At 38.9% G+C, this 19,088-nt stretch overlaps 1 protein-coding gene across 1 annotated transcript in view; it reads right to left on the bottom strand.

The window, feature by feature from the left end:
• Positions 1-19,088, bottom strand: part of NXPH2 (neurexophilin 2) — a 127,956-nt gene that overhangs the window by 84,535 nt on the left and 24,333 nt on the right. The gene's annotated exons all lie outside the window — the stretch shown is intronic.

Raw genomic sequence — 19,088 nt, 5'->3', positions numbered from 1 at the left:
CTCCTTCCTCTTCTTGAATCTTCCTTACTTAATTTAATTAATTAATTTTGATTGGAGTAAAGTTGCTTTACAACATTGTGTTAGTTTCTACTGCATAGCAAAATGAATCAGGCATACATATACATATATCACCTCTTTTTTAGACTTCCTTCCCATATAGCTCACCACAATGCATAAGGTAGAGCTCCCTGTATTATACAGTATGTTCCCATCAGTTGTCTATTTTATTCATAGTGTCAGTACTGTATATGTGTAAATCCCAATCTTTCAATTATGCCTACCCCACCCCTTTCCTGTTTGGTATCTACACATTCGTTTTCTATGTCTGTCTCTACTTTCTGTTTTGTAAATAAGGTCATCTATACATTTTTCTAGATTCCACGTATGTGTAATATACAACATTTGTTTCTTTTTCTGGCACACTTTACTTTGTATGACACTCTCTAGGTCCATCCATGTCTCTACAAATGACCCAGTTTCATTTCTTTTTATGGCTAAGTAATATACCATTGTATATACGCACCACATCTTCTTCATCCATTCCTCTGTTGATGGACATTTTGGTTGTTTCCATGTCCTGACTATTGTAAATACTGCAGCTATGAGACCTCCGTTACTTTAATAGACCAACCTGAACATGCTTCCCAGTTACTTTCTCTTGGGTGCAGTTGTGCTCCTTAAGCTCTGGCTTCTTCCACTGTGTGAGGGGAGGAGTTCGTCCTGGCTCCAGGCTCACCACATGAGAAATGAAAGTCTAGCTCATGTCTTCTCTGGTTGGGTGAGGGATCTCTGAGTGCAGACTGCTGCTTCCAGAGGCTTCTTCCCATCCCCATCCCTTATGCAGTGGACAATTAAGTGGTGCGTGTTCCTGGAAAGTTCAGGACTCAACCACACAGCTTTCAGAGTGCACATGGAGAAACTGTGTGCCCAGCTGCTACCTTTCCACACGTGACTAGAGGAGCTGGGGGGATGGCTGAAGCTGCTGCAGTGTTGAAAAGCAAGCCTCAGTCCCACAAGCAAGTCAGTCCCACACCCTGACTCTTGTAGCTCCAAAGACTGACAGAGGAAATCTTCACATTGCCCTGTTCTTCGCTCTGCCTGCAACTGGAGCTGGGCATGCTAGACACCTAGTATGCTGACCAACTGGAATGGACAATGATTCTTCTTATGGTAGAAAGGAGAGGCAGAGAGAAGAGTCATCTCCTAAAAGTGGACCAAGGAGATCGTAGGGTCTGCGCTGGACAATAACCAATTATTTTCTTAAGTGTTTTCTCCAATTTACACTCTTGATAGTGCTTAAGAGTGTCAGTTTATCTGAATTCTCCCAACATACAGATGGATATGGAATAGAATCTTCTTGCCAGTGAATATTAGTCTGGTTGAAAATGCTTTCACATATGTACTGACCACTGAAGTTTTCAGTTTTATTGATTGTTCAAGTTTTTACATTCTTCATTATATAAATTCTTTATTTCTTAAACTGAATTCTTTGGATCTGTTAGGGATTTGAAATCTTATGTAAGGAAATTAATTGTATAATACTTTTGAACTGAGAAAAAAATAAGAGAAACCTGAAGGTGAAAGGAAAATTCTTGGAAACATAATATTGGGTTAAACAGTTGCAAATGAACATTCATTGTATGACATGATTTATGCACATTTTTAAAACAACAGAGAATAGTCCTAAATATTATAATAAACTTATTTATATGTATTAAAGCATTTAACATGTCAGGAAAAGCCACTGTACAATTTCAGGAGCAATTTCAGTGCTATTACATTTGGAGTGGGAGAGGAATTAAATTACAAGGTGGTATAGATAGGAGGGGAGTTTGGGGGAGAATGGATACACATATATGTATGGCTGAGTCCCTTTGCTGTTCATCTGAAACTATCACACTATTCTCAGTTAATTGACTATATCCAAATTTAAAGTAAAAAGGTGTAAAAAAGAAAAAAATTACAAGGTGGAAGCATGGACAGTAGAAAAGGGCTTTAATTTTATCTATAATGTTTTGGGTTGATATACTACATAATTATAAGATGATTAAAGGGTCATAACTCCATTTAGTGTTAGCACAGGCATCTAGCATGCATGGGACAACATAGCTGGCAGCCGACTCCACCAGGAGATGGTCAAATCGTTACTGGCCATGTGAAATTCTGGTGGAAGTCATGGGGATTGGAGTGAGGAAGGTGCAGCCCACATCAGCTGCATTTCCTTCTTGTGTGGCTGTCTGATTGGATGAAGGTGGTACTTAGGGCCCATTCTATAAAGGCATGAAGGTGATGACGTATGCTGAGCCTGCTGTAACAGCCAAGCCCACCAAATTCTCCAGTCTCATTAATTTCAACACAATAATAGGAGACACCCCTGGGAACCAATGGAAGCCTCTTCATGGGCCCCATCAACCCCTCTGACATCTGCCTGTTTATCCCTCACTGGGATCTCAAGAAAGGACCAGCTGTTAGAAGAACCACCTGTGTACTATGAAGGGGCAGTTCAGTTTGTCAGCAAATACCTGGTAATACAACTTGCACAACTAAGAGCACCCCTTGGGGAGAAATTGGCCAAGACTTTCCAACTCCCTCACTGTAACGGACTCCAGTCTTACAGAGAATAAAAGGTGACCTGTGTCTGACTGTAGGGTGGTAGCTGTTGCTCTGTAATAGCCCTTGGGGCAACAGGGAGCTTTGCTAGTCAAACACTGCCCTATATGCCCAACTGCCCAGGACTGCCCCAGTGGGTAAGGATGTCGTTGTTCAGTCACTAAGTCATGTCCAACTCCTTGAGGCCCCATGGACTGCAGCACACCTGGCTTCCCTGTCTTTCACTGACTCTCGGAGTTTGCTCAAATGCATATCCATTGAGTCAGTGATGCTATCTAACCGTCTTATCCTTTGCCACCCCCTTCTCCTTTTGCTTTCCATCTTTCCCAGCATCTGGGTCTTTTCCAATAAGCTGGCTCTTCACATCAGGTGGCCAAAGTATTGGGGCTTTCGCTTCAGCATCAGTCCTTCCAGTGAATATTCAGGGTTGATTTCCTTTAGGATTGACTGGTTTGATCTCCTTGCTGTCCAAGGGACTCTTCCAACCCAAGGATCAAACACTGCATTGCAAGAGGATTCTTTACCATATTAGCCACCAGGGAAGCCCCATGAGTAAGGATATTGTATTACCACTCTTCCTTGTAAACAAAAATATTGAACTAAACAGATAGGAAAGCAACAAAAGACTACTGCTCTCTTACTCACCCCTACTCACCCTGCCCTCTCTTACTTAAAACCCCATGACTGGATTGTCTCTGAATAATTCCCCATCAATCACATCAGAATTCTGTTGCTAGCATTGTCTTTACCTCAAAGAAGGGCCCGATGCCACTCTATTACTTCCTTTAGCACCTCCCCTGACCCAAGATTTCCTACAAATAAAGATGTTTTTAGACCAGGAGACACTAAAGATGAATAGCTATGATAGACACAGTGCTTGGCCCTTCCTTGTAAGAAGTTTCTCTTTAAATTTTATAGATGCCAACCTATTTCAGGGGTTCATTAAGCACACTATATTCTCTGCCTACGTAGGGTTAAATACTCCACTATGAAGATAAATCTCAAGTTATCTGAGCAGTCTCTTGTTGAAAATTGTTCCTAATTATTTGCTGTCATAAACAGTGCTGTGATGAACATTCGTGCACATTTATCAAACGTCCTCAAGCTCGACAAGGTTATGACAATTCAGTTTCTATTAAGTCTGATGGAGATCTGGCAGGGAGAGAAAAATGGTGCCCTTGCCTAACAAGCCTGGCTGAAATAGTGAGTGTCTTGGGGCTGGTTGTGCTGGGTGCAGAGTTTTATGGAGGGCCTGGTTTATCAGGGCTGTGCTCTGACAACATCTGGATGGATCACTCTTAAGGAACACTGAAGGTCCAACTGAAACTCTTTAATATAATCACAAAGGCTGCTGCGGACCCCACATGGTATACTGGGCCCCAGATTATGATCTTTCCTCTGCCATGGCCGTGAGACCATCGTAGTATTGATGGATTCTCTCTGGAATATGGCACCATTGCAATATTGGAGGCCCTGCTATGCCCTGGCTCTCTCAGGAAAGAGTGGGTCAGAAAGATGGCTATACAGCTCATCACATACACAGATCAGCATACTTCAAGAGATTTTACTTGAAATCAGGCAAACTCTGGCTGGGTTCATCCTTCCTGGGACAGAGGCCTGACAAGGAAGGATGGGACAGTAACTCTCCTGCCTGAAGTTGACCCAGCTTCATCACACAAAACATATGCCAACCACTCATAAAACCACAACCATGTCTCCAGAATTTGTCAAGACTCTTTTTTTCTAGTTTCAACCGATTGCCTTCATCTATCCTGACTTTACCTATATATCTCCCCTTGTTCTTTGTCTTCTGCCCTTCCTGCTCCCATCTTTGTTTCTGGGCTTGTAATCAGATACCATGGATTCCCTTATGGCTTTGCCATTTACTGGGGCAGGCATCTTCTTAACGTTTTACAGATGCTCTTATGTGCCAGGCACCTTACTAGGTGCTATCAACATTGCAGTGTGTCAAGAAGGAAGAAGGATGATGAACAACTGCATGCTCAGTCACTAACTGTCTGACTCTTTGCGACCCCATGGACTGTAGTCCGCCAGGCTCTTCTGTCCATGGGATTCTCCAGGCAATAAAAATGGAGTGGGTTGCCATTACCTTCTCCAGGGGATATTCCCAACCAAGGGATTGAATCTGGGTCTCCTGTATTTCAGGTAGATTCTTTACTGTTTGAGCCACCTGGGAAACCTGATGAACAATTAACTTTTGCTTAATCTCTCTGGCCTCAGTTTTCTCATTCATTATACAGGAATGAAATGGCTATACTGATCTCAGAGGACTGTTGTAAGGACTGCTGTGAAGCACAGTGTTGAGAGTGAGTGCTCATTAAAACTTAGCTCAGTATCATCATTTACATCCTCCACAGGTCAGCACTGCAACAAGGCATCCTGTTACCCAATAAGACCACTTCTGGGCTGCCTCCCCATCATAGTCCAATCATCGTACAGCAGAAACAGCAAAAAGGTGGGCCAAAATTAAAATACAAGATCCCAACCCAGGCATCCAACCCAGGTCTCCCACACTGCAGGCAGACGCTTTAACGTCTGAGCCACCAGGGAAGCCCATAATACAAGACAGAAAGATGTATTACTGAAATGGATAGAAATGGCCCAGAAAAGCAAAATGCATGCATTTGAGATTCACAAAATTACACATGCATGTGCACACGTGCACGCACACAATAGTATACTGTGGGCAATGTATTTATTGTGGGAAGAAGAAGAAATTGCCATAAACAGCGGAGATGGGAATTTCTGTTTACTACTGGATTTGTTTTTAGAAATCAAAGATGGCATGTTATTGTACACTAAGAATAAGAGGAATCAATATACAAAACAGCACTTAAAGTTAGACTAAAAGTAGCACTTTTTCAAAAAAATAAAATTGTGCATTGCAGTAAGCAAGCTTAAGGACTACTCTGGGATTATATAATAAAATAGAACAAAAGAAAAATAGGTTTCCATTATCACTTCTACAGTTACTTGTCTTATCAAAAGACCACAATTTCTTTTTTTTTTTTAAGACCACAATTTCTTATGACTTAGTTCATTTTGTCCTAAATTTTCAGGTTTGATTAAGTTAATAATAATGATAATACCGTATATATTTCTTTATTTCCATCAAATCCCTTTCAGACACTTCACCCTATTCTATCAATATGTTCTTAAATTTTCTAATGATGGATTTTAAGCATGTAAGACATTCACAGAATAAACTATTAAAGGACAAAAAACAGAAAATTTAGTACAAGTTCAAGAATTAGAGGTTTCCCTACATGTTATCTTTTAACTGCCTCTTCATCCTCAGCAGAATTCTTAGTTTAAAAAAAATAAAACAGCCAGAAACATTCAAAGGTTTGAGGATTGTTGCCTGAACTACAGGAAAAAAAGAGTGATGATTTTAAATCACAAATAGTTAAGAGTACAGTTTATAATGTCAGGATAAAATAATAAATTCACTGACATGCAATATTTCTTCTATGAACACACCACAGTCTAAGTTTTGTTTCTCATAAGGGATGAATTTAAATGAGCAAACATTCCTCTACCAACTTAATTTAAGACCAGTGCAAGCATTTCCTGGTATCTAAATCAAACCAATAGCACAGAATGTTTGGCTTACGTAAAAGCCTTATTTTGTTTTTTGTTTCAAAAAATGCTTAGAAATCAGGCTGCAGCCAGGAACCCAGGGCACTGGTGCTTGTATTGCCTGTGGGTCTCAGGGAAGACGAGAAAACAGCATACTAGGTGTATTTCACTGATTAGAGGACATTTCAGTTAAATAGCGTTTCCTCTTGGCCCTAGACAGAAAACACACAAGTGATACACACAAGATGATATTCAGAGTGACACGAGGCTTCTATAGAAGGAAAATAATAATGCAGTCCTTCGTTGCCTCCAAAATACAGGTCTTCTCATTTTTTTCTTTTCCATGGTGAAGACTGAAACGATGTTTCTTTTTATAGCTCACCATTTACTATGTTCAAAAGAAGCATTTTGTGAATGCGAAAGTCCTGGTGGGCTCTCCTTTTAGTGTCTTTCATGGATTAAAAAAAAAACAACTTAGAATATATGCAAATAGTTTAATTCTAAACATTAATATACAATCCAAATATAGCTGGTGATACAAACAGTTGAAGTATTAAATAATTCATCATTTTGGGGATATAAAATAAAAGCAGCTCATGAAATAAGAAACAGTTCTATCTACAGTATCTAGATATTACAAATATCGTGGATCTAGCCCAGCAAGCAAGGCTGTCAATGTGTAGCAGCAGCATGAAGCCTCATTCATCTGTCTAGTCATTCCTTCACTCATTCATTCAGTAAACATTTACTGAGTGCTACTGCAGGGTCATGACTTCTGCTTATATATTAGAGAAATAAAGGTGAATAAGACATAGTCCTTGAGTATGAAGGCCTTATAGACAAGTGGATGACGACAAATCTACTGGACAACAACATGACTTCAAAAATTAAATAGGAAAAGGTGATGTATGCACAGTCCCAGAAACTATAAGACAATTTTAAAAAGTCTAAATATTACAGGCTGTTCCACACTGGCATAGGATAGCTCTTTTGGTTAAAGGAGCTGGCAAGTCTGTTGAGTGAGAACATTTTGTGGTGTGGCCAAATGCACCGTGCCCTTGAACATGATGAAAATAATTGAAAAGACAAACGTGTAGGTTGTTAAGAAACTAACCTAAAGTTAGTTGATACTGAGTTAAATTAAACCAAGTTTATTAAATATTTTCTAACAAATGCTCTGTTACTTGCAAAAAAGTATAAAATAAAGTAACCACTACTAACACCCTCCTCCCTCCAAGAGGGCTTCCCATGTGGCTGAGCTGGTAAAGAATACGGCTGCAATGTGGGAGACCTGGGTTCGATCCCTGGGTTGGGAAGATCCCCTGGAGAAGGGAAAGGCTCCAGTATTTTGGCCTGGACAAGTCCATGGACTGCATAGACCATGGGGTCGTAAAGACTCGGACACAACTGAGCGACTTTCACCTCCCCACAGGAAGCACTAGGCTTCTTTGTTAGAACTGCAGTCAGTTTGGGAATATATTTATTTGGTGAATGACATAATCTTAGAGTAATAACACAAAGCTCTCTAATTCTAGGAAATCTGTTTCAAAATCTAGCCTCTTGTCAAATTAGGCAAGAAGACCTCCTTAAATACTCCTTTCTGGGGACTTCCTTGTGGTCCAGTGGTTAAAAATCTGCCTTCCAATGCAGGGGACACAAGTTTGATCCCTGGTCAGGGAACTAAGATGCTACATGCCCATGGAGAAACTAAGGCCACGTGCTGCAATTACTGAGCCCATGCACACTACAGCCTGTGCATCATAATTAGAGAAGCCCCATGTCCCAAAACTAGAGAAAGCCTGCAAGTCACAGCAAAGACCAGTGCAGCCAACAATTAAAAAAAAAAAAGCTTCTCTATGCCAACATCTAAACCCTGCCATTGGCTATTCACAGGTTATTTTCCTCATTTTATCTTTTAGTTCAGAGGTGATTTCCTGTAAATAAATTAAAAGTATAGTTAAAATTACCATACCTTTTCCTTTTTCTTATAATGATAGGACAATTACTTTACTGTGTTCTTTGAATACTGCATTTCAATATTATTTTTAGCTTTAAACATTTTATTTTTAATAAATTGCTTATTTATATCTTTCAATCATTTTTTTGGAAGAAGAGTGTATGTCCCCATAAAAGTCTTTCTCATCTTATGGAAAAATATTTCAAGAAAAACATAAGTCTATTTAGCTCTTTCAGAGACACAGTCTCCAGTTTTATTAACCTATGCTTTCAAAAAGCTGCCTTGTAACAACCTCACCATCATTAAGGGGAAGCAAAAAGGCACTTGCTGAAGCAGACAATGTTAAATGGTATCACACTAGACAAGCCTTAGCATCTTTCCTTTGAAATTTACATCTTACTATTTCAATGCTGCTATTCAATCTCTTAATACCTAAAATAGGAAGTAATGGGCATCAGGACATTTCTGTACCTTCTTCCTGGATACAGATTCTCTCTCCCCAGCTATTCCCATTTCTGGCTGCTTCATTTCACTCTGGTCTCAGCCTAAATGTCACATCAGACAGGCCTATCTATATATCCATATATACATACGTTGCCTCTTAGCTGTCTAAGATACTCTAAAAGTGAAATAGAATCTGGAATATATTACAATACACATGGACCACATTAGAATATCATCTCAAATAACTATGCGTATAGAATTGCCATTTATTGGTACTATTATGGCTTTCTTCTTTCAGTCAGCTTTTATTAGAAATATATAAATTTTATTTCTGTATTAGCAGTGAAGCTATTGTGAACACTTATTTTACCCCTTGAAATACTCTAAATAATAAATTCTTTCAGAATCTGGAACATGGTAAAGTTTTGTTTTGCCTCTCTAAGAAATTGGTATTTTCCCTCTTCAAAGGAAGCATATAATTTAATCACATTCCTTGTCTTCTTGGCCACTGGGTAAGACAGTGGCAGCTTTCACGATGAATTTGAACAACTGTATTAACTTTTATGGTTAGAGTGTTTGTTTATCCTCTTGTGATTCTGTTTAGATGTTTTCAAATTAATTTTATTCTATTTTTCTTTCTAGGGTATCTTCAATTCTTATTTGAAAGGTTGTGAGGAATATTAAATTTAAATTGTAATACAAAATATTACATTTAATACTCAACATTAAATAAAACTAAATTGAGTAACACACATCATTGAAATTGTGAGGCGATAACTTGGAATATTTGAGATGCCTAAATTACTTTGAGCTTGGTCTCAAAGATATATTAAACTATGAAATGGAGTCCTGAAGGGATTAAAAAATAAATTTTGAGAATAGAGTAATAAAGAATGATTTAATTCTAGCTAACAATATGGTTTAAAAGCCCTCCTGGATCTAATGATGTGAAAAGGAAATGTAAAGAGAAAAAGTCCATGCATGCTTTCTTTTCCATTCCAACCTCAGTCTTGAGCTAGAGATTCAGAAAAAACCCTTAGTTTCTTTCTACATTAGTCTCTTTATTCACAGATCTGAAGCAAAACATTATCTCCTTAGGGTTACGGTGTGGACTGGAAGATCCATCAAGTGGAATCCCCAGTCCTGAATCAACAGCAAAGGTTTCCAGAGACGGCTTCTTATCTGAAGGATTAGGCCTGGCACTCTGCCAGTTCAAGAAGCATCTCTATTTGAGACGTGTACACTATATATCATGCACACCTCAAATATTTTTTTTAAATAAACTTTTCCCCCTAAACTTTTTATTTAATATTGGAGTATAGCAGATTAACAATGTTGTGATAATTTCGAGTGGACAGCAAAGGGACCCAGCATTCGTATGCATGTATCCATTCTCTCTCAAACTCCCTTCCCATCCAGGCTGCCACATAACATTGCACAGAGTTCCCTGTGCTATATAGGGACCTTGTTGATTATCCAAAAAAATGAACTTTTTAAACAACATAAATGAACTTCAAGATTATCATATTAAATATGTCAGACAGAGAACAATAAATATCATACGATATCACTCATATGTAGAATCTAATTTAAAAAATGATATAAAGACTCACAGATTTTGAATATAAATTTGTGGTTACTAAAGGGGAAATGTGGGAGGGAGGGAAAAATTGGGAGCTTGAATCCAGTTCCAACACACACACTACTATATATAAAATAATCAACAAGGACCTTCTGTATAGCACAGGGAGCTATGCTCAATATTCTGTAACAACCTAAATGGGAAAAGAATTTTTAAAAGAATGGATACATGTATATGTATAGCTGAATCACTTAGCTGTACACCTGAAACTAACACAACTGTGTAAATCAATTATACTTCAATACAATTTTTAAAAAATTAAAATAAACATTATTGTAGAACATTTTTAAGTTTACAGAAAGTTGTGGCAGTACCTGATTTCCCCTATTATTATTACCTTACATCAGTATGGCATATTTGTTGTAATTAATAAGCCAATATTGCTATGTTGTTATTGACTAAAGCCCGCGTTTTGTTCAAATTCCCTTAGTTTTCCCCCAGAGTCCTTTATCTGTTTCAGGATTTCATCCAAGATACACAGTGCATTTAGTCCTCATGTCTCCTTAGATTCCTCTCGGCTGTGACAGTTTCTCACACTTGCTTTGCTTCTGAGGCCCTTAGCAGTTTTGTGAGGTCCTGGTCAAGTATGTTGAGTAATGTCCCTCTACTGGAATTTGCCTGATGTTTTTCTCATGATTAGACTGTTTTTAGAAGGAATATCACAGAGCTAAAGTGCCCTTTGTGATCCCATTATATCAAAGAAGTAGACTGTCAACATGACATTACTGTTGATTTTGACTTTGGTCACCTGGCCAAGATGGTCTTTGCCTGGTTTCCCCACTACACACACATTCCCCACCCCACCTCAATTCCATACAGTTTGGAAGGAAGTCACTTTGGACAGCCTGAGCTTGCATGCATGCATGCTCAGTCCCTTTAGCTGTGTCCAACACTCTGCGACCCTATGGACTGTAGCCCACCAGGCTCCTTTGTCCATGGGATTCTCCAGGCAAGAATACTGGAGTGGGTTGCCATGCCCTCTTCCAGGGAATCTTCCCAACTCAGGGACTGAACCCAGGTCTCTCATGTCTCCTGCATTGGCAAGAAGGTTCTTTACCACTAGTAAAGAACTGGGAAGCCCCAAGCCTGAGCTTAATAAGTGGAATTAGTCTCCCTCTCCTTGAAGGTGGAGCACCTCTACAAATCATTTGGAACTCTCCTACCTGGGAAATTTGTTTATTCTCACCCATTTGTTTATTCAGTAATTTATATCAGTAAGGACTCACAAACATTTATTTTAAATCTTGGGTTATAACTAATACTAATGTACTTTATTGCTCACATCATCCAGCTTTGACCACTGGAAGCTCTTTCAGTTTAGTCAAATTCTAAATATTTTTTTTAATTAATTAATTTATTTTTTTACTTTACAATATTGTATTGGTTTTGCCATACATCAACATGAATCCACCACGGGTGTACACGTGTTCCCAATCCTGTACCCCCCTCCCACCTCCCTCCCCATACCATCCTTCTGGGTCATCCCAGTGCACCAGCCCCAAGCTTCTTGTATCCTGCATTGAACCTGGACTGGTGATTCGTTTCTTATATGATATTATACATGTTTCAATGCCATTCTCCCAAATCATCCACCCGCTCCCTCTCCCACAGAGTCCAAAAGCCTGTTCTATACGTCTGTGTCTCTTTTGCTGTCTCGCATACAGGGTTATTGTTACCATCTTTCTAAATTCCATATATATGCATTAATATACTGTATTGGTGTTTTTCTTTCTGACTTACTTCACTCTGTATAATCAGCTCCAGTTTCATCCACCTCATTAGAACTTGTTCAAATGTATTCTTTTTAATGGCTGAGTAATATTCCATTGTGTATATGTAGCACAAATTTCTTATCCATTCATCTGCTGATAGACATCTAGGTTGTTTCCATGTCCTGGCTACTATAAACAGTGCTGTGATGAACATTAGGGTACATGTGTCTCTTTCAATTCTGGTTTCCTCAGTGTGTACGCCCAGCAGTGGGATTGTTGGATCATAAGGCAGTTCTATTTCCAGTTTTTTAAGGAATCTCCACACTGTTCTCCATAGTGGCTGTACTAGTTTGCATTCCCACCAACAGTGTAAGAGGGTCATGAAGATTCACTCTGTGTGCTGCAAAATGGTATGTGCTTTAACAAATGCATTATGTCATGTATCCACCATTATAGTATCTTGTAGAACAGTCTCACTGACCCAAAACTTCTCTCATGCTTTATCATTCAAACCCTCCCTTGTTCCTTCATCTTCTGCCTGTCTCTATAATTTTGCCTTTCCCAAACTGTCATATAATTGGAATGATAAAGCATTGTAGCCATTCAGTCTGTTTTCTCTCACCAGTAAACATTTAAGAATAATCCATATGTTTTCATAGCTTGATAAATTTACTTTTTATCACTGAATAATATTTTATTATAGGGGAGTGCCAGAGTTGGTTTATTTGTTCACTTAACTAAAAGATGTCTTGAGTGGATGCAGTTTTTGGTGATTATGAACAAAGATGCTCTAAACATTTCCATGCAAGTTTTTGTGTGCAGATAGGTTTTGAAATCTGTTGAGTAAATACCTAGGAGCTCAGTTGCTGAATCATATGATAAAACTATATTTAACTTTGGAATAAACTGCCAAACTGTCTTCCAAAGTGTCTGTACCATTTTACATTCTCATAGCAACAAATGAGGGTTCCTTTTCTACAATGTCCCTGCCAGCAATTGGTACTCAGAGTTACTTGGATTGTAGGCATTCTATAAGATGTGTAGTGATATTTCATAGCTGTTTTAATTTGCAGTTTCCTAATGACAAAGGACGTGAGCATCTTTTCATATGCTTATTTGCCATTTGGATGTCTTCGAGGATGAAGTTCATATCTTTTGCCCATTTGAAAATTACTTTTTATTTCTGGGTTTTAAGAGTTTCTTGTATATTTTGGATAAAAATTCCAAAACATTCAGATACATATGTATCTGATATGTTTGTATCAGATGTGCACTTAGCTAAATATTTTCTTTCAGTTTATGGCTTATCTTTTCATTCTCTCATTATTCCATCAAAAAGTTTCTATTTAATAAAGACAAAACTATCCATTTTTTCTTTCATAGGTTGTACTTTTGGTTTTATATCACCAACACTAAAGGTCACTTAGGTTTTCTCTTATACTTTTGTTTACAAATTTTATAGTTTTGCATTCTACATTAGGTTTATGATTCATTTTGAGTTAGCTTTTTTTTTGAAAGATGTCTGTGTCTAGGTATATTTTTTGCAAATGAATGTCCAATTGTTTCAGCACCAGTTGTTGAAAAGACTGTCCTTTCTCTGTTAAACTGGTTTTGTTCTTTTATCAAAGATCAGCTGACTATATTTGTGTAAATCAATTTCTGAGCTCTCTATCTTCTTCCATTAATCTTTGTGACCATGTTACCAATTCTACATTGTCTTCATTACTACAGCCTAGTAGTAAGTCTTAAAATTGAGTAGTGTGAGTCCTCAAGCTTTGTTCTTCTTTTTCAATATATGTTGGTTATTCTAGATCTTTTTCTTCCCATGCAAATTTTGGAATCCTTTTCTCAATAACCACAAAATAGCTTGCTAGGGTTTTTACTGGTGATGCACTGAATCTGTAGATCAAGTTAGAAATGACATCTTAACAATACTGAGACTTCGAATCCATGAACACAGCATATTTGTCCATTTATTTAATCATCTTTGTTTTCTTTATCAGTGTTTTATAGTTCTTTCACATACAGATCCTGACATTTTGTTAGATTGATACTTGAGTACTTCATTGTTTTTGGTGCTGTTGTAAATGATATTTTTCAAAAAATTTCCAAGTGCAATTGTTCTTTGTTGGTATAGAGTAAAGAAATTGACTTTTGTTAGTTCCAGGAGTTTTTGCCATCACTGTTGTTGACTTTTTAGTATTTCCTAGTTATACAATAATTTCATTTCCCTGGTGGCTCAGAGGGTAAAAGTGTCTGCCTACAATGGGGGAGACTGGGTTCGATCCTGGGTTGGGAAGATCCTCTGGAGAAGGAAATGGCAACCCACTCCAGTATTCTTGCCTGGAAAATCCCATGGACAGAGGAGCCTGGTGGGCTTACAGTCCATGGGATCACAAAGAGTCAGAAATGGCTGAGCGACTTCACTCACTCACTCACCTGTGAATAAAAAGAATTTTATTCGTTCCTTTCTAATGTGAACACCATTTACTTATTTTCCTTGTCTTAATGCATTACCTAGGATTTCTAATATAAACATTTTAAATTTTGATCAAAACATATAAGTATGTCAATCTTTCATTTTAAGACCAAGAAGACCTTTCTCTGAGAACGGGCCCAATGATGGGAGTTAGCATCATATTTCTTTTAAAAACCAGTTTTTCTAAGACTTCCAGTGCCAATTTTACAAGTACCCTCAATTAACATATTTGCTAAGTAATCTGGGTACAGAATCTGCCTAGAATTTCAGAAAACTTTTTGCTTTTTTTCTCCATCTTCTATTTTTTTTTTTTTTTTGGCCATGAAGCACAGCTAGTGGAATCTTAGTTCCATGATCAGGGATTGAAACTGTGGCCTCGTGCAATGAAAGGATGGCATTCTAACCACTGAATCTCCAAGGAATTCCTTTTGCTTTTTTTCCCCCAGTTGCCTTGCCCAACTTTATTTTTTAGTGATTTTTAAAACTTAGCTTTTATTTAACTTTATCAAGGCATTTAACTATTCAGAAATAAAATTTTCATTTGATTTGTATCAGTTTATAACAATTAATTAATTATAGAATCACACTAAAATTAGAGGTGGCATGAATAAGTTGGGTACAAAGGAAAACTGACTTGATAATAGCAACTCTAGCATACTGAGAAAGTTCTCAGAAAGGTATCTATTGGCCTCAAACTCTCAGTGCTGCCTAGGACTAGTAAGTAAGTTTGACAAAGAGAGAGGAAGCCACTAGTGAGACTGTCAAACCAGCTAAATGGGTTAAAAGGCAATTTCCTGTATTCAATTATTGTTGTTGCTCAGTTGCTAGTTCAGTTCAGTTCAGTCGCTCAGTTGTGTCCGACTCTCTGCAACCCCATGAACCGCAGCACGCCAGGACTCCCGGAGTCCACCGAAACCCATGTCCATTGAGTCAGTGATGCCATCCAGCCATCTCATCCTCTATCGTCCCCTTCTCCTCCTGTCCTCAATCTTTCCCAGCATCAGGGTCTTTTCAAACGAGTCAGTTCTTCGCATCAGGAGGCCAAAGTATTGGAGTTTCAACTTCAACATCAGTCCTTTCCAATGAACACACAGGACTGATCTCCTTTAGGATGGACTGGTTGGATCTCCTTGCAGTCCAAGGGACTCTCAAGAGTCTTCTCCAACACCACAGTTCAAAAGCTTCAATTCTTCATCACTTAGCTTTCTTCACAGTCCAACTCTCACATCCATACATGACCACTGGAAAAACCATAGCCTTGACTAGATGGACCTTTGTTGGCAAAGTAATGTCCCTGCTTTTAATATGCTGTCTAGGTTGGTCATAACTTTCCTTCCAAGGAGTAAGCATCTTTTAATTTCATGGCTGCAATCACCATCTGCAGTGATTTTGGAGCCCAGAAAAATAAAGTTAGACACTGTTTCCACTGTTTCCCCATCTATTTCCCATGAAGTGATGGGACCAGATCTTAGATGGGCCATGATCTTAGTTTTCTGAATGTTGAGCTTTAAACCAAGTTTTTCACTCTCCTCTTTCACTTTCATCAAGAGGTTCTTTAGTTCTTCACTTTCTGCCATAAGGGTGGTATCATCTGCATATCTGAGGTTATTGATATTTCTCCCGGCAATCTTGAGTCCAGTCTGTGCTTTCTCCAGCCCAGCGTTTCTCATGATGTACTCTGCACAGAAGTTAAATAAGCAGGGTGACAATATACAGCCTTGACATACTCCTTTTCCTATTTGGAACCAGTCTTTTGTTCCATGTCCAGTTCTAACTGTTGCTTCCTGACCTGCATACAGGTTTTTCAAGAGGCAGATCAGGTGGTCTGGTATTCCCATGTCTTTCAGAATTTTCCACAGTTTATTGTGATCCACACAGTCAAAGGCTTTGGCATAGTCAATAAAGCAGAAATAGATGTTTTTCTGGAACTCTCTAGCTTTTTTGATGATCCAGCAGATGTTGGCAATTTGATCTCTGGTTCCTCTGCCTTTTCTAAAATCAGCTTGAACATCTGGAAGTTCACGGTTCACGTATTGCTGAGGCTTGGCTTGGAGAATTTTAAGCATCACTTTAATAGCCTGTGAGATGAGTGCAATTGTGCGGTAGTTTGAGCATTCTTTGGCATTGCCTTTCTTTGGGATTGGAATGAAAACTGACCTTTTCCAGTCCTGTGGCCACTGCTGAATTTTCCAAATTTGCTGGCATATTGAGTGCATCACTTTCAGAGCATCATCTTTCAGGATTTGAAATAGCTCAACTGGAATTCCATCACCTCCACTAGCTTTGTTGTTAGTGATGCTTCCTAAGGCCCACTTGAATTCACATTCCAGGATGTCTGGCTCTAGGTGAGTGATCACACCATCATGATTATCTGGTAATGAAGATCTTTTTTGTATAGTTCTTCTGTGTATTCTTGCTACCTCTTCTTAATATCTTCTGCTTCTGTTAGGTCCCTATCATTTCTGTCCTTTATTGAGCCCTTATCAGTTGCTAAGTTGTGTCCAATTCTTTGCAACCCCATAGACTACAGGCTGCCAGGCTTCCCTGTCCTTCACTCTCAGACTGCTTAAATTCATGTCCATTGAGTCGATGATGCTATCCAACCATTAATGTATTAGACTAAAGCCTTAATTTTGGACCAATGAACAAAAGAAGCAGCATTCAGTGGGCCTGTGACCCAGTTGTTTTAATAACTAAACTCGTACACTAAACAAAGTGATATAACATATAGTCTTTTTTATTTCATGGAAGTGTGACTGCCTATAGGGAGTATGACTGTAATAGGAAAGACTGAACAGGGTTAAAATACCCCACAAAACAAGGCTCCCTGGAAAAGGGAACTAGCAGTTTACAAGAATTACACTGAGCACTTTCACACAGAGATCCCCATTCATTTGAGCAAGTCATAAAGTTCCTGGGGACAAGAAACAAGCTTTATACGTCCTCATATTCCACAGTGTTGGCTGCATAATGGGTCATTTGGACTAGGCTGGACTGCATTGCTCAGAATTTTCTTGAAGCTGGTTAAGTGGGCTGCAAGAGATTTTCATGAGATTTGGAAGGCAGAGGGAAGGAAAGGGCCATTTTATGGCTCTCATTTGTTGATCTGCTGTACTCACACAAAGTAGCAGGAGGGTCTGCAATCCATCCACCTTTCCTTGGATTCTCCCCCACCTCCTCTCACTCCTGAGTCAGGTGTGTGTGTTTAGGTTGTGATGAAGGGCCATGGCTTCTGTGGGATAGCCTTGTAATCATGTCAAGATTAATGAGGGCTGACATAGGCTGTGGTCCACCCTTGTGGGGTTGCAGTATATCCTTGATGGTTCTACCTGGCTTGTCATTTCTCCTTCCTGACTTCCTGTGTGGCTCTCCTTCAAGCTCCAGCATCAAGTGCAGAGACAATAGCCTTACGGAGATGGCTCACCCAGCCCCCAAACTAGTGAAGGCCAAGTCCCTGTAATAAACTCATTTATGTGTATACACACACAGATAGATCTCTCATGCATGCGTGTGGGTTAAGTTGCTTCAGTTGTGTCTGACTCTGTGTGACCCTATGGACTGCAGCCTGCCAGGCTCCTCTGTCCATGGGATTCATCAGACAAGAACACTGGAGTGGGTTGCCATGCTCTCCTCCAGGGGATCATTCCTGACCCAGGGATCGAACACATGTCTTCTACATCTTCTGCACTGGCAGGTGGGTTCTTTATCACTAGTGCCTGGGAAGCCTTCTGCCTGCTTAGTTGAACCCTAATACACACAGCAAAGAACTTTCTCCCAGAGTCATTTCTGAATGACAAAAGTGATGGCCCAAGCAGAACTACTGTTATGATTTCACCTTCAGCAAGCTTGTGATCAGAGAAGGGAGAGGCACAAGATAAATCAGGGATGAATCTGACTGTCAGACTGATTCAGACTTTTAGGAAAATTTCTATTTCCTAAATCCATAGACAACATTTTATGAAAGAGACCAAAACCCTTTTTAGACAGAGAAGTTCAGAAAAGTGAAAAATCAAAATTGTATAAGATTGTACCTCTTTGGAAAAATCTGTACCTCTTTTGAAATTGAAAATATTATCACCTGAGTTATACCTATAATAATATTAAATAGTATTACTAAACAGCTATCCAGGGACTTAGGAGGCTCTGCTTCAAATCTGGTCTAATCCAAAGGACCACATTCCTCTATCCTTGTGTAATTACTGTAGTATCATAGAATTTCATGTCTGAGCACAACTTTAAAGTTCATATAATATTTACAGGGGAGAACACTGAGGTTTTAGTGATATTGTGACTTGCTCAGAGTCAACAGCTGGTCAAAAAGAATAGTTTAACTTTCAATTTCCTGTCCCAAGCCAGAGTACCCTATACAATACTATTTCTGTGCCTGAATCATGTCTCCACCTGATCAGCCCTGCAGACTCTCATACAAGTCTGGCTGAAATGTGCCTGCCTCCCTTATCAAATGTGTTACGTTTGTTAAGTCATATGAGTACATGTACACATTTCAGTTGTCAAAATGGAAGGACCCACAATTAGAGACCATGGCTGAGAGATCTATTTCCCTGATGGTTTACCACGTCTGGAGAATCCTCAAGTCATCAGACTTTGTTTTGTAACCTCACCAAGAACAACAGCCAGAAGTTC

The sequence above is a fragment of the Bos javanicus genome, chromosome 2 (assembly GCF_032452875.1).
Source record: "Bos javanicus breed banteng chromosome 2, ARS-OSU_banteng_1.0, whole genome shotgun sequence".
In the NCBI taxonomy this organism is placed as follows: Eukaryota; Metazoa; Chordata; class Mammalia; order Artiodactyla; family Bovidae; genus Bos; species Bos javanicus.
Note: the sequence above shows the minus strand (reverse complement) of the source record. Positions and strands in the feature narration are given on the sequence as shown.